General features: G+C 42.3%; 1 protein-coding gene across 5 annotated transcripts in view; it reads right to left on the bottom strand.

The window, feature by feature from the left end:
- The window catches only part of LOC148001927 (uncharacterized), a 51,011-nt gene extending 30,565 nt beyond the window's left edge, over window positions 1-20,446 (bottom strand). For 3 of the 5 annotated variants that reach the window (XR_015634444.1, XR_015634443.1, XM_087579612.1), the window contains exon 1: window positions 20,195-20,446. The gene's annotated coding sequence lies outside the window, so the exon portion shown is untranslated. Of the gene's footprint in view, window positions 1-5,928; window positions 6,112-20,194 lie in introns of those variants that run through there. The other 2 variants (XR_015634445.1, XR_015634446.1) reach the window with 2 other exon arrangements.
- Between the last annotated feature and the right edge of the window lie 4,990 nt (window positions 20,447-25,436).

The raw sequence follows: 25,436 nt of genomic DNA, 5'->3' as shown, positions 1-25,436 counted from the left end.
TAACTTCCATCTCATCTCCAGCCAGGAGTGGGTGGGAGCAAAGTCCTTCATTTCAAAGCTCAAGCTTGCTCCTCTGGTTAGGCAGCTGCCTTGTTCCTGAGATTCATGCTAGGGGCTTCTGTATTTAATATTCCTGTAACTCTCCCTCCTTGGTATTTCTGCAACTGGGTTTGAATACGCAAAGGCCGTCAAACCTTATATTCCTCTTGAAGTATTCCTGGATTAGACGTTAACTCAGAGCAAACCAGCAATTAGTAGTAATCAGCTGAGATATTTACAGGTATACATGGAGAGTCTTTCCTGAATTATGAAGTGCATGTGAGCTCTCAAATATTGAATAGAGAAGTGGCTATCTGTCTAATCACCCAGTCTTCCCCATTGGTTATCAGGATCATATGCAATCTGAGTGTCCTGGCTTCTTACATGTTTTCCTGACTCTAGAGTCTCCATTGTCTGGTGTTATTCCCATATGCTGGGAAGAACTCAACTGTGTTCTGAAGGATACACAGGGTTTGTGGAAGGAGATGAACATGAATGAGCCTTCTACACATAGAACAAGGGGGCACCTGGGAAGAAGCAGATCTGGCTGAAGAAAAGTGTTCTTCAGGCATCCGTCATGTCAGTGACATAAGGTGGTGGAAATTAAGAAGGTAGCCTGAGCAAGGTTTCCCTGTAGAGACAGTGGGTTATCTAGAAGACAGCTAGAATTTTTAACCCAGAGGCCAGGAAGTTGTTCTAAGTATATCCTTTCCAAACTCACTCTGTGGTGCCTGCATTAGGTTTAAAATGGACCTAACTCATCCACTAGACAGCAACAATGATGCATATAAAAGGCCTAGTCTACTTGAGTTCTCGAACTCAAAACGAGCCAACACAATTCCAGATCCAACCCAGGTCACCTAAAAAGCAATTTTAAAAAGGAATGAATGCTGCCATTTATCAAGAGCTTAAAAGCAGGACAATTCCACTTATTACCCCTAGAAATTCATGTTTTGGGTTCGATGGCGACTCTCTATGTAACTGACGAGACCAGCGGCAACTACACTGCCTCAACACAGAGACCGGATCGGACAAGGCACAAGCAGCGGAGGGTCAAAGAAGGATACGTGCTCCAAGAATCCTAGCCTATGAAAACAAGTATGTGAAGTTTTTCAAGAATAAACCAGAACTTCCCCCAGGGCAACGCCCTGACGCCACAGTGGTGAAGCAGGCCTCTCCAAGACAGACGAATGCAATCTGAAGTGGAAGGAGAAGAGGAGCCAGCCACAGGAGAAAGATGCAGAGGCCTTGAGCAGGACCCTTGATAAGGTGTCTGTGGGACACTCAGCCCAGACACCCAGTGCTCACCATGGCCCCCAAGCCACATCTTTAGCTGCCTTCCATGCACCCGATTCTGCTGCTACCACAGAGAAAGCCAAGAAGATCAAGCACCTAAGGAAGAATCTGATAGGTGGAGGAGCTGCAGTAGCACTTCCAGGCCGGGAAGTTCAGCAGAGAACAGCTGAAGAAGCTGACATGGCACAGGGTTCTGGAGGAGGAGCTGGAGGACTTGGAGTTGGGCCTCTGAGGCTTCAGGAATAGTGGAGTGGACTGAAGAACAAACCATGGGGTACTGTGGGGTCCAGGGGGCATGGGCCACAACAGTCAGGAGGGGCACTCCCATACTGGCTCACTTTCCCCTCCTGTGGCCCAACTCTGTCCTCTAGAGCCTAGTATCTCTCTTCTTCATCCCTTCTCCTTCTCAGCTCCCATTTTTGAACTTTTCCCTTCTATCCCATTGTTCACAATCTGAGTGATGACCCCAGGTACCTCTGCTGCTGATCTGGGTGTCTTGTTGAAAAGGAACCCCGAGAGGGTGGGAGTCTGTCAGGGATCTGAGGCTGAGGGTACAAGGAGTACCCACGATTTGGAGTCTTAGTTCCTGTTCAGTGTTTATGAATAACTTCTGTGGCCACCAAGACAACCACCATCACCTCCACCAACTCCTCCTCCTCCTCCTCTTCTTTCTCCTCCTCCTCCTCCTCCTTTTCATCTTTTATTTAAGAATGTAGAAATAAATTCAAGTAGACGACAAAAAAAAGTTCACTTATTGTTTGTAGCAAACCTATGTCCTGTTGAGATATAATGGTTTCCATAGATTTATTTATTCGCTTGTATTTGTTTGTTTCTTTGTTTTTATGTCCACAGTTGTTTTGCTTAAATGTATATCTGTGCACTAATGTGTGTGCCTGATGTGTAGAAAGATCAGAAGAGGGCATGAGATCCCTGGGACTAGAGTTATGGAGTGTTGAGAGCTGCCATGTGGGTACTAGGGATCCAAACCAGGTCCTCTGAAAGAGCAGCCACTGTGCTTAACTTCTGATTCATTTCTCCAGCTCATTTCCATATTTCAAATACAGAAAAGTGGAACTCTTGTGATTAACCATCCAGGTAGACAAGGCCAAACAACGACCACACCCAGCCTCCTTTTTCCAGTGTATAGGCTCTGAACTTTTGGTTGTTTTGTTTTGTTTTGTTTTGTTCTGTCTCCTATGATCTATGAAGGGACAGCCTGTATCTCTTAAGCTGAGAAGGGCCTGAATACATAGCCCTATTTTTATTGAGCAGGGAATGTTGGGCGCTCCTACCCTAGAAATCTATCAATCTGAGCTTCTTCAAGATCTGATCAACTTGTGAGGAATTAACCCAGCACCATTGGTCACAAATTCATTTTTTCAGTATTTTTGTCATTTACTGAATATCTTTATTTACACTTCAAGTGTTATTTCCTGTCCTGGTTCCTGGACATAAGCCCTCTATCCCATCCCCCTCCCTTTCATCTATAATGGTGTTCTCCACCCAATTTGCCCCCCCATATACACCTACAGTGGGGGATACAGCCTTGGCAGGACCAAAGGCCTCTCCTTCCATTGGTGCCCAACAAGGCCATCCTTTGCTACATATGCAGCTGGAGCCATGGATCAGTCCATGTATAGTCCTTGGGTAATGGTTTAGTCCCTGGGAGCTCTAGTTGGTTGGCATTGTTGTTCTTATGGGTTGCAAACCCCTTCAGCTCTTCCAGTACTTTCACTATTTCCTCCAATGGGAAGGCCAGTCTCAGTTCAATGTTTGCTGCTAGCATTCACCTCTCAAGAGGCAGGACCACCGAAATGCGGATGCTTCATTCCTTGTTAAAAGGGAGAACAAATATATTCATAGGTGGGGATATGGAAGCAAAAGGTTGGAACAGACACTGAACAAATGATCATTCAGAGACTGACCCACATGGGTATATAGAATGGATGGAGATACACACACACACACACACACATATATATATATATATGTGTGTGTGTGTGTGTGTGTGTGTGTTCATACACACATATACATATATACACATATATATTGCAACCAAAAGTAGATAAGATTCATGAAGCTAAGGAGTGCATGAAGACAGGAGCCTGCTATAGCGATCTACTGGGAGGCACAGATGAACCATGTCAATTATAGAGGCGAATGCTAGACACACAGACACACACACACACTCACATAGAAACACACACAAACGAACACACACTTATAAAAACACATAAACACACACACATACTCACACACATACCCACACACACTTTCAGACACCGACACAAACACACATGCACCCTCTCACAGACAGAGACACACATATACACTGACACACACACACACACACACAAATACACAGACATACACACACACTCACTCACACACTCATACACTCATTCACACACAGACACACACACACATACACACACATACACATGCACACTCTCACACACATACAAACACACACTCACACATACACACAGACATAGACACACAAACACACACACACTCACATACATCCACAGAAAAACACACACACACAACCTCACACACTCTCTCACACACACACATAGACACACACACAAACACGCACACATACACACACATAAACACACACACTCTCACACACCCAAGCATACATGCACCCTTACACTCACAGATACACACACACATATACTGACACACATGCACACAAATACACACACACACACACACACACACTGCCCCATACACACACACAAAGGAAAACTAAGTTTTTATCCAGCAGGTTTCCGGTTCAGTGAGGAATTAGTGGGAGCTATTATGTGTACAAGTCTCTTAGACTCCAGCAGGCTGTGCTGCCCTGGCCTGTACTTATATCCACTTCAGAAAATCTTTCTATGCAGATACTTGCTGGTCCTACCTGAGTTACAAACTTTGCACAGATAACATAATCAACACAACACCAAATTCCCCAGAGAGAGGATTTGAAGAAAAGCCTTCAGTAAGCTTCATGTTGACTCATCATAGGCCCCTCACTAAAACTAACCTGCTTCCTTCATAGAAGACCTTGGAAGCATCAGAAGAAGACAGTGACTCATAGTCAGTTTTCAGGAACTTTTCATAACATTATAGTTCACATGATATTAAAACAATCTCAATATCAGTCAGAAGGAGAATAATGAAATAAACTACAGTGACTTTTCTGAACTACAACTTTCTGTACAAGACTGAGAGGGAATCTAGCCTGAAAGAATGACAGGCAAACGATATAGTCAGGAAAACAATGTCAGCAGATGGATGCACTATAAGATTCCATGCAAGATCATGGTGAAGCCAATAAGACAAACCAGAATCTTCAAGGAGGATACCTCTACTCAGGTAAAGTGAAGAAATCTAATCCTTATTTTTAAAATAGCTGAATGGCTAAAGAATGTGTTGACAAATAAGAGAGAGGGCTCTACTGGAACTGGACAAGTGATGCAAAGACTGCTGGCCAGCACAAAACAGGAAGCTGAAGGTTTGCTGAAAGACCTAGGCTAAAAGGACTAAGTTAGGTCTAAGTTAGAGAATGACTGGACAAAATCAGATGTCATTATCTGGCGTCCCCATATACCCACAAATTGTAGGTCACCACAGCAATGTACACACACAGAAACACACTCACACACACTCTCTCTCTCTCTCTCTCTCTCTCTCTCTCTCTCTCTCTCACGCACACACACACACACACACACACACACACACACACCAAAAATCATAAGTTGGCAGAAAACAATGAAGTTTCCATCATGCTGAGGAACAACAAAATATAGACTACTCAAAGAAGGTATTTTAAGAATTTCTACTCAGCTATTTTTCCCTAAAGGAATAAAAGGGCCTAGATTGCACTCTTCTTGATGAGAATGGGGGTATATATGGATAGCTTTGTTCTTGAAGTCTCAAATCTCTCATGCCAATTCTCCGTTTGAGAACCCCTTTCCACATCCCTGCTCTTCCAACCAGCTTCAGAGTATAAGGACAAGATATGAACTCTCTAGGAAACCTCAAACAAAACAGGACTGACATGCTGCTACTCAGGCTCTGTCTGGTACCTAAGATTTACGAAGCATGAAGAGATGGTCTTGATATACAGGGAAAATGGGGGAGAAAGAACAAATCCACCAAAAGAAGACAATGAGAACCATTTCTTTAGCATTTCCACCAGGCTCTCCTCCTCGCAAACTACTACCTTCCTGGAATCTCACAGGATCCCTGTAAAGAAAATGAGCTCCAGGATTTTGCTTCATCCATCAAAGCCCTGTGCAAGTCTAAAGAGTGGCTCCCACATAGCACTCTCCACACATAATGGCATGTAGTGCTGTGATGTGTGATCAACATATCTCCCTTAATAAACTGCAGATTCTCAAAGAGCAGGAGCATTTGCTTTCCAAACATGCAGTTTCTTGAAAAAGGGCTATCTCCACAGAAAGCCTTGTAAATGATCACATAAATGAACACTTGGATGGGACATAGGTCAGTACATGTAACAGTAATGGACAGTTACATTGGTTGGTCTAAATTCATGATAAGACATGAGGACAACCTGTCCCTGAGGCCTAACATTACCTGCTGTTGTTGGCTCTGGGGACACAGATGTAATTGCTGGCCTCCTCACAGAACCTCTTTGCTTTCTCATAGGATGCTGGCAGTTTAGTCTGCTCCACCAGCAGTTGTCTGTTCTCATTCAGCAAAATCCTTATATTGTTCTTCAATTGAATCCATTCACGCAGGAGCTGGCAGTGCGTGTTGCTGAACCACAAACAATAAATGTCAAATCCCAGGAAGCTTCTATTTGCCTGTCACTCCTGCAAGTACAATCATCCCTTCAAGGGCCCTCATCTCCAGACACCAACAGGCTATAGCCACAGTATACAAGTTAGCACCAATTAGAGAGGGCCAAATCCAGAGGCCACATTCCCTGTGAATCAAAGTACTTCTGAAAATCCTGACACTAAGATGTTACATCAAGGTAGAAGAATTGGACCATATGGGTGCTCATATGTCCATAGTATGCTAAAACCATCTGCAAGTAGAGGGCAAATCCCCTCTGATGGATGATAGAAGACCCAATAGCTATACAATCTTTGCATGTGTATCTCATGGATCACAGAGAACCTGTCAGTGTCCTAGAAGTTGAGAGTTGATTGATATTCCCATCATGGTGCAAATCTTTTCTATGTAGAGGAGCAATCGATAATGGGGAAAATAACAATTGGAGGGTCTTCTAAACTCTTCACAGGTAGGACCACTGAGTCCTAAAGTTACAAATCCAAGACCCTGTGCCAGGAGGCAGGCTTTCCTGTTAAAAGTCAGACACTACAGAACCAGAGCCCTGACTTTTGTTCAAAGTCATACAGGACAGAAGCATTCCCTGCCTAGTGCTGGGTTCTCATCTCTGTCAGGGACTCACTGGTAGGAACTATTCACTTGTATGAGCTCCTTGTACCTCTCCATGGCATAACTTATTGAGTTGGTCACCATTTGCATAGCCATCATTCTCATCTCATGTTTGGATTGAAGTATTAGCAATTCGAGATCCGGCCTGTCTTAGGGCATGGCCCAAGGAACAAATAACAGTGTGAATTCATGATTTCAGAATTAGGTGAAATGTAAATAAGAAATATCCATTAAAAATTCAAATTTAAGAGTGGGGAGGGAAGAATGTGGCAAACACAAAGACCAAAGCAAAACCACAACAGTGAGACAACATCAATTCTTTCAAGGAAATATTTCTACGCAAATCAGCAAACATTTATTTTGAAAAAAGGACTCTTTAAAAGGCTGTGGAGATATGGTTCTGCAAAGACCCCTCTGTACTAGAGTGGGTGGAGCCTGTGAAATGCCTGTTTAGGAATAACAAATGTCCAGAATTTATTACCACAATCACCATTTCTAGGTCACAATAAACGGTCCCTGATAGCTAAAAAAAAAAGTAAAGTCAAAAAATAAATGAAGTTCAAATCAGGCAAAAAAAGATTACCTGAAATCAGACTATTGACTTGATTACTTAAAACCAATTTATGGCACATACTTGCTCCTTTGAACTGTGTCCTATTTGTGCTGATTAAACTTATTATCCTGAGCACAGGACAACAGAGCCAGGTTACCAGGTCCAAGGAGCTGACTGTCAAGAGTTGGCCAGGTAAGCATGAAGGCATTGACTAATTCTGTAAGAAGTTTCCTCCTGTCTGTGCCACAGCCTTGGGTCCAACAGATATTTATGATGACATTTCTTTTGTTTTGAAAGCAGGGATTCTCAAACCTTGTTTCCTATTGTTACATGAATTCCCAGAGGGCATAACTACTTTGACAGGGAAGAGGATTTGTAACCCCTCCTTCCCTCAGGAGAGTCCTATCTACCACCAAAGTAAATAGAAGGTGCAAAGAGTTCTGTTGGTCCATGTGGGCTTCCACGCTATCATGACCTGCAAACTGTCCATCAGACAGATCCTCAGATCCCATCAAAGGTCCCAGTCTCCAGGTCCTGAGCAAAACACCCAGAAATACGTTCATATAAATACATACCAACCCATATACAAACACAATTAGAATGCCAACTACTTCCATGGAGATGCCATAGAATCAGTGTATAGTGAACAAAATCAGAGTAAATGAGTGATGGCATGCAGGAATTTCATTCCCTCACTTAGATGCATCAAGTGTAACCAGGTCCTTCCAGCTATTGACAGAACTTATGCTAATCCAAAGAACTCAGGGTCAAGTAAAAAGGAGGTTGACCCTAAACACACAGCACCTAGCTTATCTCACAAGCCAATGCCTGCCAAGGCTCCTCAAAATCCAGGATGAGAGGTGAAACTCTCTCGTGATATGAGGAAATCTTGGGTTAGCAGAGAGAGAGCACAATACAGTGGACAGGTTACTGGGCATAATGACTACCTGTAGTCCCAATCATCATAGATATAAAGGTCCAGGATTTGATAAAGTTCATGCCTCTCGAATTTACACTTCTGGATTTCAAATTTGAGTTCCTACAGTTCCTTTAGACGCTTCTCTTGCTTACTGATGACATTTGGGGATGATGCCTTCCTACCAAAACCTGTAGATAGATAAACCCAAGTGAATTTGCATATTTGATGGCCCATGGGAGGTAAAGAGCATTCTGAATCCCAAAAGGAGGTTGAGGAAGAGGAAATGGTAGAGACTGGGTGAATGCCTGAAACAGCAGAAAAGCTTTCTTTGAGCTGGATTCTTTTTTTTTTAAGATTTATTTATTTATTTTGTATATGAGTACACTGTTGCTGTCTTCAGACACACCAGAAGAAGGCATCGGATCCCTTTACAGATGGTTGTGAGCCACCATGTGGTTGCTGGGATTTGAATTCAGGACCTCTGGAAGAGCAGTCGGTGCTCTTAACCACTGAGCCATCTCTCCAGCCTTCGAGCTGGATTCTTAAGCTATGTCCCTCTTTCCAAACTCTAATGCCATACATGTGCCAAGTTCACTATTATAGAACCCCTCGCCCTGAAACGTATAACCTGACTCAGACATAAACATGTGGGACATTGTTATGTCATATCAGATGTGGTGCAGATAAATCCTGGAGTTCATAATGTTTAGCACCATCAAGCTCTAATCATATGTGTTCCAGCCCAAAGTGTCTAAGACCTAAACTCATGACTAGGGGTGCATCTTTCCTTGTTCTTGTTATCAGAGACTTATGTAACCTACAATAATCTAGAGGACGAAGGGATTCAATTCCCAACCATGGATGGTCACATTGTTAATCTCACAGTGCCTTCCTCTGCCATTCATTGACACAAACAATTAAAAAGCTTCTAGAAAAGAAACTGAAGGCTTACCAATTTCTGACTTTCTCTCAAATTAATAATCAGGAACTCCTGACTCTTGTTTTGCCTTTGAGAAATCCCAAGGCTCATGCTGTAAGGCCTATTCTTAGAAGGCACATCTCAAACCTACCTCCTCAAGGAAGTTCCCCAACTCTGCCCAGGACTCACCAAGCCTTCCCCAGAATGATTTCATCCTTCCTGTTTTAGTAGACAGGAGGTCAGCTTCCTTCTGCCTTGGTGTGGTCTCTCCTTGATCTCCACTCTCCTTCCAAAATAGCCTGAGCAGCTGGCAAAACATGCCTGTTTGTGAACCCAAAGGGAACTGAAGTAATTTCCCAAAGGCAGTTGGTGTCACCACAACACAATCACAGAAGATTCAAGGGATCTCTTAGATACAATAGATTGTCCAATGAAGGGCTTACTGATGATGTCACTGGGAAGTTCTATGGCCTACCTGCTAACTAGCTCTCCCCAAATTGATCAATTTCTGTGGGGGCCCTTTCCTGCAGTCTCTAATGTGTCACCGGAAATACCGTTTGGCAACCTCAATTCCGAAGCTAGATATTTCTCTCTGCTTCACTAGAAGTCATCAATGCTTTTGATGGCATTGAGAATGGCTTACAACCCTGAATTGGATAAGAGATTTTTCTTAGCACCCAAATCTCTAGGGACCATGGACGAGGGAGATTTTTCTTAAAAATAAATCTACCACCTTAGACAATGGATTTGATATACATTTCTATTCCCAAGGTTTTCCCTTCTTCTGGATGCCAATATCTTTCTTCTATACTTTGATTGTGTAAAACCTGGAAATATTTGCTTACTGTGCAGTCCTTCACACCTTGACATTGTTTCATTTACACATCCATGTATTCCACAAAATCAATGGTCTATAATCCTATTTTTTTGTAATAAAACTCCCTTTTCTTGGGAATATAGGGATCAACTACAGGGCATATATAAAATTATAAATTTCTGTGCCTTTTATATACTAAGTTGGACATCCTCACTTTTTGAAACACAACAAGACAATTAAATTGGACATCAGTGAGCAAACGTCAACCTGGACCTTGTGTTACTACATTGTAACGACATAGCCATCACTTCTCCAATACCATTCTTCCTGAATTTCCAAGTCCTATTTTAAGGATATTGGGGACTGCACTGTGATCTTTTACTCATATCACACATAAAAATCGGAGGATGGGCACGGACTGGAAAGGCCTAAGGTCAGGTTAAACCTCAATTTTAATGGATCCAGAAGTTCATGAGGGAGTCCATATGGCATTGTCATATATGGATTCTGTGTTCTTATCAGAGGAGTTGTAATGCCACCTGAATGTGTGCTATAATGCCACCTAACCTCACTAATGTCAGAGTGAAGCTCATGTATGGCATTTGTGGGCAGAGAAATGCCTTTTACTACCATCTCCATTTGTACAATATCACTATGCAAAGCTCAAAACAGAGGGGTGGAGATTGTGGAGTCCTTAGAAGTTGAGGGTCTTTTATTTTGATTAAGGCACATATTTTTCCTATGTAATTTTTTCCCCTTTCTTTTTCACTAATGATGGATGACATCTTTCCTGGCCTGAGATATACTGGGGTCCAATTTTTGGATTACCAGAGCTTGTATTTTAGATATGACAGGCCCACCAAGGGTCCTACTCCATACAGAAGGTATGAAGAAGTCCCAGGTGCTGGAGTAAGTTAAAAAAGTCTGTGACGACAAAGACCTGATTGAGAAAACAAGAGACAAGCTGTTCTTCAAGATCATAGTTGTATGATACTAAGAAAATGTGAATAAGGCATCAGGTAAAAAGATCAATTAGGAGGTCATAGGCCTAGAAGGGGTTGCCTTTGGTCTCAGTGGAGCTGCCATTCTTTCACCCAGTCCTTCATCTCTGCCACAAGACCAGAGATTTCCCCAAACAACTGGCTGGCCTTACTCAAAGACCTGGCAGGGCTTCTCCCTGTAGAATAGGAACTGTAGAGTCCTTGAGGACCCACCAAGAGGTCTCCTCAACACAGATTCCTTGTTGTCAAAGGAAAATATTCCTGCAGAATCCTGCCATGGCAGTAGGAGTTTCAACTAGGCTGCTCTTAGGTCCAGCTCACCGGATGCAGGCCTGAGGCCCAGCGGTATCTGGGGAAAGAAGCAGCACACACTACCTCACAGCTCTCTCTTTGTTGGATGCAACTGCTAGAAGAGTAATAGGGCTTTTGTTTCTTAATTTGTTTATTAGAAATACCTACAAAGCTGGTTAAAGTTGCAACATGCCTTTAATACCAGCGTGCAGAATTTTTTTAAATCGCTTTTTTATGTTTGGATATTGTTTTTACTCCCCTCAGCAAATATCTCTGTGCTTAGAATGTTAAGCACATGCTCTGGAGGGACCTATTATTCAAGTTAGGCAAAGCTTTTGTTCTTACCAACCAGTCAACAGATGATGCCATTACTTACTTTCAAATAAGAAAACAGTCTTAGAGAAATGAGTTAATCTGTAAGCTATCACAGAAGAAACACATCATGACTGTGGAATGACACCCCAATCTTTTGCATTTCCTAAGTTCTTTTATTTCTTTTTTTTTATTTTTGACATTTTTATTGGATTTTTTTGGGTATATTTCTTTTTTTTTTCAATCCTCGCAGGTATCCTTTATTCCTCTCCTCCCATTTACAAGTAGGAATTTCATCTGTAATTGTTAGTCCAGATAGTTTGGTCTATGGCTTAGATATCACCTTGGCCTGTTGCTTTAGCATAAGCTGTGTTAGGGGCAGGCTCAATGGTTCAGGACTTAACAAATAATAAATTCCACTACACCTGGATTCCTAGCCTCATACTCAGAAAGGGACTATATTTCTATTCACTATTAAAAAAAAAAAGACCCAGTTCATTAACAAGTAAAAAAAATTTCTCAAGTATATTAAAGGGTTTACCATGGTCATACAGTTTGTCAAATGCCTGGCATTCATCATTTTTCAAATCCAAAAATTTCTTTCTTATTCATATTTTCTTTTTTTGATTGTTTCTCAGTTTATTTTTTATTTTTTTAATTTAACTTTTAATAGATATATTTCTTTATTTACATTTCAAATTTATTAAAGGGTTTACCATGGTCATACAGTTTTTCAAATCCGAAAATTTCTTTCTTGTTCACATTTTCTTTGTTTGATTATTTCTTAGGTTTTTTTTTTAAATTTAATTTTTAATAGATATATTTCTTTATTTACATTTCAAATGTTATTCCCTTTCCAGGTTTCCAGTCCATAAGCCCCCTCCAGCGCCTCCCACCCCCAACCCCATGTGGGTCTCTCACTTGTTTTGTTAAAGTAACCGAAAGATAATTTATATTATTTGGGCCTATTGTGAAGGGTATCATTTCCCTAATTTCTTCCTCAGCCTGTTTACCCTTTGAATAGAAGAAGGCTATTCAATTCTTAATTCTTTGAGTTAATTTTATATTCCAACAGTTTGCTGAATTTGTTGATTAGATTAAGTAATGCTCTGGTGGAATTTTCGTGTCACCTAAGTATACTATCATATCATCTTCAAATATTAGTATTTTGACTTCTTCCCTTCTAATTTGTATCCCTTTGACCTACTTTCATTGTCTGATTGCTATAGCTAGGACTTCAAGTACCATATTGAAAAAGTAGGGAGAGAGTGGGCAGCCTTGTCTAGTCCCTGATTTTAGAAAACCTCATTTTCCTTCAAGTTTTCTCAATTTAGTTTGATGTTAGTTACTGGATTGCTGTATTTTGCTTTTACTATGTTTATATATAGACCTTGAATTCCTGATCTATCCAGGACTTTATTAATGAAAGGGTATTGAATTTTGTCAAATGATTTCTCAGCATCTAATGAAATGATCATGGGTTTTTTTCCATTAAATTTGTTTACATGGATATTTTGTTGATGGATTTCTGTATATTAAAACATTGCTGCATCCCTGTGATGAGGCCTACTTGATCAAGATGGATGATCGTTTTGATGTGTTCTTGGATTCAGTTTGCAAGAATTTTATTGAGCATTTTTGCATCATTCATAAAGGAAATTGGTCTGAAGTTTTTTTTCTTTGTTGTATCTTTGTGTGGTTTAGGTGTAAGAGTAATTGTGGCTTCATAGAAGGGATTTTGTAGTGCTCTGTCTGTTTCTATTTTGTGGAATAGTTTGCACAGTATTGGTATGAAGTCTTCTATGAAGGTCTAATAGAATTCTACACTAAACCCATCTGGTCCTGGGCTCTTTTTGGATCGGAGACTTTTAATAACTGCTTCTATTTCTTTAGGAATTATGGGGTTTTTCCATGGTTTATTTGTTCCTGATTTAACTTTGGTATCTGGTATCGGTCTAGAAAATTGTCCATTTCTTCCACATTTTCCAGTTGTGTTGAATATAGGTTTTTGTAGTACAATCTGATGAGTTTATTTAATTTCCTCAGATTCTGTTGTTATGACTCCCTCTTCAGACCTCATTTTGCTAATTGGCATACACTCTCTGTGACCTCAGGTTAGTCTGCCTAAGGGTTTATCTATCTTATTGATTTTCTCAAAGAACCAGCTCCGGGTTTTGTTGACTTTGTAGAGACCTTTTTGTTTCTTCTTGGTTGATTTCAGCCCTGAGTTTGATTATTTCCTGCCTTCTACTGCTCTTCGGTTTATTTAATGCTTGTTCTAGAGCTTTTAGGTGTGCTGTCAAGCTACTGACATATGCTCTTTCTTGTTTCTTTTTGCAGGCACTCAGAGCTATGAGTGTTCCTCTCAGTGCTGCTTTCATTGTGTCCCATAAGTTTGGGTATGTTGTATCTTCATTTTCATTAAATTCTAAGAAGTCTTTAATTTCTTTCTTATTTCTTCCATGACTAAGTTGACATTGAGTTCATCTTCCATGTATATGTGGACTTTCTGTCATTTTTGTTGTTATTGATGACCAGCCTTAGTTCATGGTTATCTGATGGGATGATTGGGATTACGTTTATCTTCCTGTATCTGTTGAGGCCTGTTTTGTGACCGATTATATGGTCAATTTTGGAGAAGGTACCATGAGGTGATGAGAAGAAGGTATATCCTTTGGTTTTAGGGTGAAACGTTCTATAAATATCTATTCAATCCATTTGTTTCATAACTTCTGTTAGTTTCTCCATGTCTCTGGTTAATTTCTGTTTCCCCAAACTGTCCATTGATGAAAGTGGGGTGTAGAACTATTATTGTTTGAGGTGCAAAGTGTGATTTGAGCTTTAGTAAGGTTTCTCATGGTTTAGGGACACAACTGCTATACAACTGACAACTATAGCAATCACCCAGAACATCTGCCCAAAGCCCATGACGGTAGGCCACATGAGGATGAGTAGCTTTCAAAGTTCATCATGATTTTTGGTAAGATCTTCCTTGTAATTGATGGCTTGACTTCCCACAAACATGTTCCAGTTTTGTAGAATCTCCTCCTTGGTTAGCATCTCATCCTTGTTTTTGTCTGACTCATACACCAGACGCCGGGTCTCAGCCCCTGCATGGTCATAGTTGTGAGGGAGGATTCAGTGTCCAATCTCATCCTTGTCCAGCTTCCCATCCTTGTTCAGATCTGGGAAATCATTGAACTGCTCCCATTTGGACAAAACCCAATCTGGCTCAGGGGCATTGTCCTCGTGGGAAAAACATGTCCACAATATACTCATCCTGGTCCACAAGTCCTTCCCTGTTCTTGTCGATATCCTCCAGGGTTTCCAGAACTACAATCTCCTTCATATGTTTCAACTCCTCTGAGTTCAGACAGGCAATGAATCCCTCTCGAGTAGCTGTCAGGTTGCTGTCAATGACTGAAGCCTTAAACCTCCTCATCTCATGGAGGCATTTTTTTAAAGGTGTGAAGATCAGAGCTATCTTGGGATTCAGCAAGGTTTCCCAGGTAGTAGCCAAAAGTAGACTGCTTGTATTCTTCCCAGGAGATCTTTTCGTCTATGTCCCTATCATAATCCTACCAGAGTTTAGCCACATTATGGTAGATGTATCTTTTTTGTACCTGTTTGATCCAAACTTTCAGCTGCTCAGTAGTAACAAGGCTGCCTCCATCACTGTCAATTGAATCAACAATTTTCCCCAGCCTCTCCTTGCTCTCATCCAGGCTTAGCTATCAAAGGTCTTGGGAGTCCTCCTTGCCCAGGAAGACCTCATGATCGTACAGGAAGCTGTGCTTGTCCTCTGGTGGCCACTGGCCCAGCTCTGAATCGGGACAAACTATGTGCTCCTTGCTCATCATGCTCTTGGCCCTGAACACCAGCACCAGTGCCAGCAGCAGCCCATGGAGAGTCCCAGGATGACACCTGGCACCAGAGTCACGAACAAAGGGAGGCAGCAGGGAAGTAGGGGGCTAGCAGCACCTTATCCGCTGTCCCCTACCCACAGAGGGCTTTTGTTACATTTCAAATGTTATCCCTTTTGCTGGTTTCCCATCCATAAAACCCCTTATAACACCCCTTTCCCCTTTCTACTATGAGGGTGTTACCACCCAACCACCCAGGCCTACCTGCCTCCCTGTTCTGATTTTCCCCTACACGGGGGCATCAAGCCTTGATAAGATTAAGGGCTTCTCCTCCCATTGGTGCCCAACAAGGCCATCCTCTTCTACATATGCAGCTATAGTCATGGGTCTGTCCATGTGTACTCTTTGGATGATGGTGTCAGCCCTGGGAGCTCTGGGTGTTCCTTATTGTTGTTCTTATGGGGCTGTAAACCCCTTCAGCTCCCTCAATCCTTTCTCTTACTCCTCCATTGAGGACCCTGTTCTCAGCTAAGTGGTCGGCTGTAAGCATCTTCCTCTGTATTTGTCATGCTCTTTAGTCTACTTTTTTGAACAGATCACCACAGAAGAACAAAGATGTATTGTCTTGGAGTGATGTTGTATCGACAAATAGATGATTTCTTACTTCTTAATGATGATTGTAAAAGAATTCCTAAAATTAGATTAGTAATTCAAAGCCTGTTTATAATAGGACTTCTATTATGTTCTCTCTGATAATCAAAATTGCATTGAAAACTCTTCCATTCTTAAAGTGTCATGAGTAAATTGCTTCTGCAATACCAAGCGGGCATCTCCAAATTAGAGCCCATTCTAAGAGCGTATAAACCAATTAACCAAAGTTCATAAAAAGAGAATTAATGACTTACTGTAGGTGCAAGGACCGACCATAAAAAATTGACTGGATTTGCCTATAGGTAATTTCACTTACTCTTTTCTCACAAAAATTACAGTTTTTACTCTCCACGAACCTGTAGAGCCAGTGACAGATGATGACAGTTTATCCTGATAATTACTCTTAATGGATATGCATGTAAATATTCTCTGTTGTAAACTTATTATTCAACTTATGATTTGAATTCGTGTGCAAACTTGTGGTGAACTTTTTACCATGTGATGATGTATTCCGAAAGATATACAAATGCTGAGGACAAAGAGAGAGAAAGCTTTTTACACAGAACTGAACCGAACAGGACAGAACTCAAGAAGAACTTAGAAGTAAAGGCATAGCGTTGAGAATAAGGCCTTGAGAGTAAGGAAATTATTGTGACATAAGAGCAAGAGGAAAGGAGATAAGAAGAGTGCAAAGAGAACTTTTTAAGCGAACTTTTTGGAGGCAAACTTTTGTACAAACTTTTAGGAAAACTGAAGAACTTATATATAAATGTTAAAATCACTGCTCATCAGCCTTCAGCGAGGCTCACTGGCTAGCCTCTGCTCTTCAGTCAGGCTCAATGGCTAGCCTCTGCTCTTCAGCCTTCAGCGAGGCTCACTGTCTAGCCTCTGCTCTTCTGTCATGCTCACTGGCTAGCCTTTGCTCTTCAGTCAGGCTCACTGGCTAGCCTTTGCTCTTCAGCTAGGCTCACTGGCTAGCCTTTGCTCTTCAGCTGGGCTCACTGCCTAGCCTCTCCTCTTCAGCTGGGCTCAGTGGTCTATGGGGTCCTAGCACATTGCTTAACCATCTGCTCATGACTGCCTGGCCACACTGACCACCTGACCGCATTTATTTCTTAAAGCCATTCTCTAGAAAGAGCACAAGAAACCAAAGAGAAACACCACCGGGACCTTTTCCCATGGGCTCCGCTTAACCTTAGTACTTTTGTTACTGCTTTAAAAAAGTGAAATACAATTTCTGCTATTCATATGGCCAAGAGAGCTGTGCAGTAGTCGTTGCTTTATGGAATTTGGTGCTAAATCAAAAGATTCCTTTATTCTATTACAATGTTATCTGTATGTTGTACGATGTATCTTTAGAAAACACAACACTAAATTCCTAAAATGTACATGTTTTAAGACATCAGCTCATGGAGAAACATAACTGCTTACCTATCTAGACTGACCTTTTTTGCTATATTGCAGGTATAATCAAGTTTCTACACTACTTCCATGATTTTCAAGAAGGCTTAAGACAAAAATAACTTGAACATAATGGCCAGAAAGGGGATTCTGTCAAGTTGTCTTATGTGGGACAAGATACCAAGATATGACTGGTAAACCTAAAACCACCTGTTCCCAAAACTAACAGAACTTATAGAAAATACATACTTTCTTACCATTCCTCTGCCCTGATGGTTAAGTGATTTATTGAGCACCTACTATGATCTTAGCACTGTGCATCTAAGGGTGAAATGGTGAATAAAAAACTTAATAAAAAGCTTCATTAAGGAATAAAGAAAAATGAAACATAACTTTGAAACTCAGATTCCATTTAAGAAACACTACGATTTCTTAACTGGTGATTTCTGAAAATTTCATCATTTTTACATGGGCTTCAACAGTAATGATACTCAGTCTCGATTTTGTTAGTCGCAAATATGCAAGTCACACTTCTTTCTTGGCTCCCACAACTGTCAACGGGAACAACACTGTCACTGTCCATTGTGCTTCCCTATCAATCCTGCTATGGATGGTATAAATTCGAGTCTTTTAAATGTGAATACAGGCCACCAAAAATCCTTGAGGGCAAATTACACAAACCGGTATATTCTCTAAAACATTCACATAGGATTTTACTGATATCACAATGCAAATTCACCAAAAATATTTAACCAATAAAAGCAGAAATATTGAATAGGTCTACAAATAGGATCAATAATCATATATACTTGAAAACAACTATCATGGAAACAAAGGATGTACTAGGAGATAAGATACATCACTAAAAGTACACAAGCAGCAAAAAAGACACTACATTTCTTGGTTTAAAAGTTAGGTGATGGGGGTTGGGGATTTAGCTCAGTGGTAGAGCGCTTGCCTAGCAAGCGCAAGGCCCTGGGTTCGGTCCCCAGCTCCAAAAAAAAAAAAAAAAAAAGAAAAAAAAAGTTAGGTGATACACTTGATCTTTAAAGACAGGCAATGAACTTGATCTTGAAGCTCTCCAACTGTGCCCTGTCCGCATAGAAACTGAAGCAGTAGATGACAAGGCTAGATGCAGTTTTACAATGGCCTCTTTTTTTTTTTTTTTTTTTTTTTGTACAATATACTTACTTATACGTTAGACAATGCAGCTGTCTTCAAACACACCAGAGGAGGGCATCAGATCTCATTACAGATGGTTGTGAGCCACCATGTGGATGCTGGGATTTGCGCTCAGGACCTCTGGAAGAACACTTGGTGCTCTTAACCACTGAGCCATCTCTCCAGCCCTCACAACGGCCTCTTACACGGCATCAAAGTGCTCTACTTCACTAGATGGATCCAGGGTGATAACAGAGAAACGTTCACAGTTCCTGAGCACTTCTGAGTTCAAATACCTCCAGCGCCAACTCTGTGCTGTTGGCACATTCTGACCTGTATACTAATTGTTGTCAGCCACAAAAAGGACGGGTTAGCACCACACAGTATTCACTTCCCTGTTCTAAAAACCCTTTCGATTCTGAAAAAGCAACATTCCATGCTTGCTCCATATTTGAGGAAGCCAAATGGTTGGTCTGGCTCAAGGCTTTACTTTTCTTAGCTGATCAACTTTCTTTTTCCACTTCTTGTCACAGGAAATATTTTTTTATGCTGCAACTACACGGCAATATTTGAACGAAACCACCATAAACTCTGGGTGTCACCTCCTGAAATTTAAAATTCACATAACAATTCGTGGCCTTCTAAACAGCACCATGGAAAATAAACGAAAACAAGCAAAACCATTCCAAAGGCACTTGCTGATCTGGAGGCCTGCTCAGAGCAGGTAGGGGAAGAATTAAATTATGCGGAGCTGTAATCTCTCAGAGCTTTGCAGGCTAAAAAAGAGGGAATCTCTGTTTCTGTTCCCTTTCTCCAAGTAATTGAAGGAGGGGTATTTTACATCCTCCCAATACAATCCCTTGCAAGGCGCAACCAATTACAAATAGATTAGAAGAAATCTATTAAATAATATATATATATTCATTGCCTGATGTTTTAAGAAAATATTTTCCCACGATCCCCGATCCCCGTTCTTTAACATACAATAGAAACTTTACATGGAGGGCGCCACCAGGCTAAGCTGCCTCTGAAAAGCCTGTCCTGCCCTGGGAGGTACAAGGCAATTTAATTCAAGTCAATCTAGAGAGAGGTGAGAGCCCCAAGTTGCTCTGGGGATGTCAGAGCACAGCTCTCATGCACACAACAAATCACCTGTCCATTCTTTCTCAATGCCATGGGCTTTGCAATCCCTGCTTCAGCTCTCCAAACATCCCTGAATCCTCGCTTCCCCTACCCAATGGGCTCACTTTGCAACGCCTCCTTCTGGCACTGCTTCCCCAGGGCTGTGAGAGTGAGTTCAAGAATGCCCGCGGGTCTCCTACCTACATTGATGCTGCTGCTCTGGCAGCTTGCTGTCCCTGGGGATCAGACCTGCGGCAAGGCTAGGGGTCTGTGCGAATGCCATGCCTCGAGGTACCCTGGCAGGACTGGCCCGGGCTACGTCCCTGGACACTCCGAGGCTGAGGTCACCATTGGAAACCCCGCCACAATCAAAGCGCGCCTGACCGTGGCCCAGGTGACCCCCAGCGCCGCTACCACCCCCTTACCTGGCTGCTTCTTCCACTTTTTCATTTCTTTTTTTCTTTCTCTTTTTGATCGCGATGTGGCGCCTAAAGAGCTCGCCTCCAGCAAGGAGGATAACATGCAGGCAGAATCACCTCTTTGGCCTGCGGCGATCCGAGAGGGAGAGAGAGTTTAGTCACTCTCAGCCGCGACCCCACTGCTGGCACATGTGAAAGAAAAACACGCCCAAGCACACGCGCCACTGCAGTCGCCAAAAATATCGCGCGCGCCGCTTCCCGTCAGGCCCTGCGCTCACCTACGAATTCCCAGTGCCTTAAGGTCCCACGCTCTTTGAAGAGCTCTGTGTGCCCTCAGTCCAGGCTCATGCTCGGTGGAGCCGGGGTGGGGAGGATACATGCAGCCACTCCGCAACACGGGCAACGCGGGGAGGCGCGTAACGCGGAGGTCCGGGCTCCACCAAGGCCCTTCAGTCCCCTCTCGTGGCTCTTCGGAGGCTCAGGCACACCATGATCTGCCCGCGCCATCGCCTGCTGAGCTGCACGCTGCCCCCTACAGGCTGCGGGGACCTGTTCAGGCTCCAGTGCGAGCATTGGGATTGTGTTTGACACTCTCCTAAACCGGCTCAGCAGGGCACAAGCCACCCCCACCTGTCCTCACCTGAAGGCATCCTGAGGGGGCAGCTAGCTCACATCCCACAGGCAGGCCGCAGGGCACCGGGCCTTGCTCTTCGTTCTGCACCTTGTTGCCAGCCCCCCACTCACAACCCGGTCCCTTGCCATCCTGCTCCCACTGAACTTCCTCAGTGGAGCAAACCCATTTCACATACAGAAATCAATTCCTTTTATGTCCCTGGACTGCTAAACCCAACAGGACAGAATGAAGGGGTCTTCCTGTAGGAGTTCTCTAACAGTGATGTTTTCACTAATCACCTAAAGGATCCTGCCACTCCTGTAGTGGACTCTAATCTTCTGCATTTACATGTCAATTAAAAAATTGATGTAGCCAACAAAGATTCTTCAACCCTTTCACTGAGAGCTCTGAACTGAGTAGGGGCATCCTGAGAGTCATACACCCAGAATGGGTTGTTGTTTTAGTTGTTTGTTTGGTTGTTGTTTATGGACCTACTGTCTAATTCACAAATGCCCTCCAAAATGAACACTTGTCTAGTTCACTCTAAATTCCCAACAGATCGTATCAGGGAGATTTCGTTGAAATAAACTTGGGATTTAAATTAAAACCTTCCCCAAAGCATCTTGGCATATCTGTAACTAATGATGCCAGAGACCCAAGACCTGTACCAGGTTCTGATTGATCCCTGACCTAAGTACTTGTCTCCCACAAACTCCTGCCCACACGTGGGTTAGAAAGATACTGGCTCCACAAGCAGCCAACGGTTTGGTACCTTGATATGGTGACAGGAAGAGGCATGTTCTTGGAACATGCAATTCTTGGCTGGCAACCGGATTTTTAAGCTCAGTTAAGAGGTTTTTTTCCTTACAAACAATAGAGTAAGCAAGTATTTCTCCTCCTTCATGCCTATGCCTCTTCAGTTACTATGGGATTTCCATCACGCCTGTTCTGTGAGGAATGGTGTTCAAGAGATTGTAAATAGCATGCCAAAATTTTTGCTGAAGTGTTTTCATGGCATTGTAAATTTCATAGAAGTTAGAGTTCTTTGCACATCCACTTATCCATCCATATTGACCTATAAAACATTTTAGTCTTCTACTACAGAGTCAACTAACTGGGACTCACAGGGGCTCACAGAGATTGAACCAGCAAACAGAGAGCATGCAGGGAGCTAGACCTAGGCCTCCTACACATAGTAGCAGATGTGCTAATTGGTCTTCATGTGGGTCCCCTAACAATTGGAGTAGAGATTGTTGCCAACTATGTTGCCTGCTATTGGTTCTTCTTCCCCTAACTGGACAGCCTGTTTGTGCTTCGGTGGGAGAGGATGCACTTAGTCTTGTTATGAATGGAGGTTCCAGGGTGAGGCAGTACACAAGTGGGACTTCCCCTTCTCTAAGAAGAAGGGAGGAGGTAGTGCGGGAAGGATTTGTAAGTGTTGAGCTGGGAGGAGAAGAGGGATGAGGGGCTTATTGGGATGTAAGGTGGGAAAAAAAAAGAAACAAGGAAAAAAAAAAACAAGAATCCCTAAAAAATAAAAACTGCTTTAGTCTTCTAAATCTAAGCTGCTGATTCCAAAGAGGGAGAACTAGAACCCTGAGAGAAACAGATGATCTCTTTGAAAAAGAGAGGTGCCTGCTTAGCAAACAGAGACCGTCTTAGAGAAGTGCACTCATCAATTCTGAAAGGCAGGTTGGTGTAACAAGGATCACAGGTTGGGAATATTCCCAGGATGAAGATGAAAGAACATATGAGAACTAGGGCCTTCCTTCTGCAGCCAGCTCAGTCATCGAATGCAGGCAAGAACAGAACAGCAGAGAGGACTGAAAGGTGTATTAGTGGTCCTCCTGGCATGTGCGGCTGATTCCAAGCCTCAGGTAAGAGGCTTGAATTCTAAGAATTCAAGAATTCTAAGAACATCTAAGATTTCTGGGGTGAGTAGGGCATCAGAGAGTAGTTCACATCCAGGTTGTCTGCAAAGCATGCTTATGTCCCTCTGAGCTGACACCACGCCCTTGTGACAGAAGGAAAAACAGCATAGCAAGAGCAGGCAGACATTTGTTCCCATTTCACAGACAAGATGCTAAAGCATAATTGAAATTATGCAGCTCTTCTTGAGCCAACCCTGTTTATGTCACTACTGATCAATTTCAAGGACGCCATCCACTAAAGTACAGGTCAATAGAATGGGTAGTTGTAGACAGGACCATCGTTTCCAGAACAGTCCCACAACAGTCACCTGGATAGTTAATACCTTAACCAGACCACTGAGGTTTGGAGAATGCCAATCTTCTTGTTCTTTCCCCATTTTCCTCCCTGGAACAACAGGACAACAAGATACTTCCGAATATCCAGGAACCATCACCATCTTGGTAAGCTCGAGGCTCGTCCATGTAGCTCAGCAAAGAAGCAGTGAGTTTGTATCAGGCACCTGGTTTCGTTTAAAGGTTTCTCAGAGTCACCTCTCTTAACTCACACAAATACACATGGGCTGTTACTGCTCTTTCCCCATTTTATGGAGAGAAATAAGGAGTCAGGATTATGAGTGTCCTGACAAAGAAGTGAGATCTCTCTTACACTCTGGAGTAGCTTAAACCCCACCCTACTCTACCAAAGACATCTCCAATCTCTGAACTCACAGAGAAGACTCAACTGCCTCCTCCACTCCTCCTGTATTTAAAGGAGTGTGAGACTTGGACTTCCAGGATGATGGTGGGATGTAATTAAGGCAGAAGGATTCTGGAAGAAAAAGATTAAAACCCGAGTTTCCTTTTACTCCAGCTGCTCCAAACTAAAGAACTGGTGGGGCTTGAGCTCGGTCCCATCTGGTGGACACCTGACCTCAAGCTCCTCTGGAAGGGAACATTTGAGATTAAATGAAGGAGACACAGAGAGAACTGCTTGTACTAATTTCACCCTGGTCGGGGAGGAGGCTAACGAGAGAACATTCCCCAAACTGCCTGCCAGAGTCCTATTTCATTTAGATGATGCAATGGCTTATCTAGGAAGTCCAACAAAGTATCTCCAATCAGCCTGTGACAAAATGTACCTCAGCAAGGCCATTGACTGCACAGGGTTGGCTACATGACTCAGGCAGGAGGGCTCTCTGCAAAGGGCAAGTGCTGAGATGACTAAGAATCCCAGGACACTGAGAGCAGATGATCAGCAAGAATTAAACTGAATGCTGAGAATAGGAACCTATGGGTGGGTCATAACATCCTGGAAGCTCCCTCTGTAAGCACATATGGGAACAGCAGGGGACCCTGAGAAATATGACTGCAGGTGAAGGCACTATAATATATGACAGAATCTTCAGACAAATTGAAAAGAAAGTCCACGGCTGACAGGGGCACAGGAGAAGTAAAGCAGACTACGCAACATATGGAGAGTATACAGAGAACAAAGGGTTAAAACATGCTCTTTCGTTACACAAACTAATTGTATATAGAAATAGACAAATGCCCTTCTGCTGAAACAAGAAACAAGAGCATGAATTCTATGACAGCACATTCTCCCATTACATTTACATTTAAATAAAAAGAATAGTGTTCTACAGAGACAAGGTCACAAAAATAAAAGCCAATGTTCCACACTAGTCCTCTCAGAAGGAAACTAGAGTAACAACGAACACAGATTAACTCTGTACCCAAAATGCCTAGCACGGAAGTAATGAGCCAAAACACAGTAAGAAAGTAAAAACACAATCATATAAAATAATCCAACACAAAAGTAGTATGCATTCTGACAAATCAGGACAAACTGGCAGACTGTTAACCACTAAAAAAACAGCAAAAAGGTACTGTGATCAGCGGAACATTAAATTGATTTTTATTACATTTTAAGAAACACTGTTCAGTGTTAGTTATTCAGCTTAGTGGTAAAGGGTTTGCCCTGGGTTTCATCCCTAGCCTGCAAACAAAGGAACCAACAAAAAGCCATTATTCTGAGCTGCAAGTGAATGACTAATTGATTTAATAGTCATGCTTTCCTGATTTTGCACAGGCATGTAATAAAAACACAGAGTCAGAAACAGAAAACAGTTGGGTGAGCTAGGTGATATTTTCCCAGTACATTAGTTATGAGTTCTTCCAAAGCTTTTAAAAAATAAGTCATTCCTATACTACTTAAATTGCTCTAAGATAAAGTTTTAAGGTACAGCATGCTTTCTTCGAAACAGTATGAATTTTTTGAGCCCCAACTTCATCATAAAAGTACAAAACCTCAGTAACATTTTACAAGTAAAGAAGAAGAGAAGGGAACCCATCCAACAGAGAAACAGTCAAGATTCTCCCTGGAGTAGAGTGTTTTTATCCGTGTACTTGACTATAAAAAATTAGCAACACAGGTATGGCTCCTTCTACACCAACTGCCACTAAGTACCATTTGGACATTCCATCACAATGTTCTCAAGAAGAAAGATTGCAAACAAACACAAAAAAGAATGAAATTTAATATCTTTTTTTTTCAGGCTGGAGAGCCAGCCGGCTTGGTGGTTAAGAGTGCTAATTCTCCAATGCTCCCAAGTTCAATTCCCAGCAACCACATGGTGACTGACAACTATCTTTAGAGGGATCTAATGCCCTCTTCTGTCTGGTGCTCTCTTCTGACATGCAAGCACACTCGCAAACAGAGTGC

Source organism: Rattus norvegicus, chromosome 12, assembly GCF_021556685.1.
Source record: "Rattus norvegicus strain SHRSP/BbbUtx chromosome 12, alternate assembly SHRSP_T2T, whole genome shotgun sequence".
NCBI lineage: Eukaryota > Metazoa > Chordata > Mammalia > Rodentia > Muridae > Rattus > Rattus norvegicus.
Note: the sequence above shows the minus strand (reverse complement) of the source record. Positions and strands in the feature narration are given on the sequence as shown.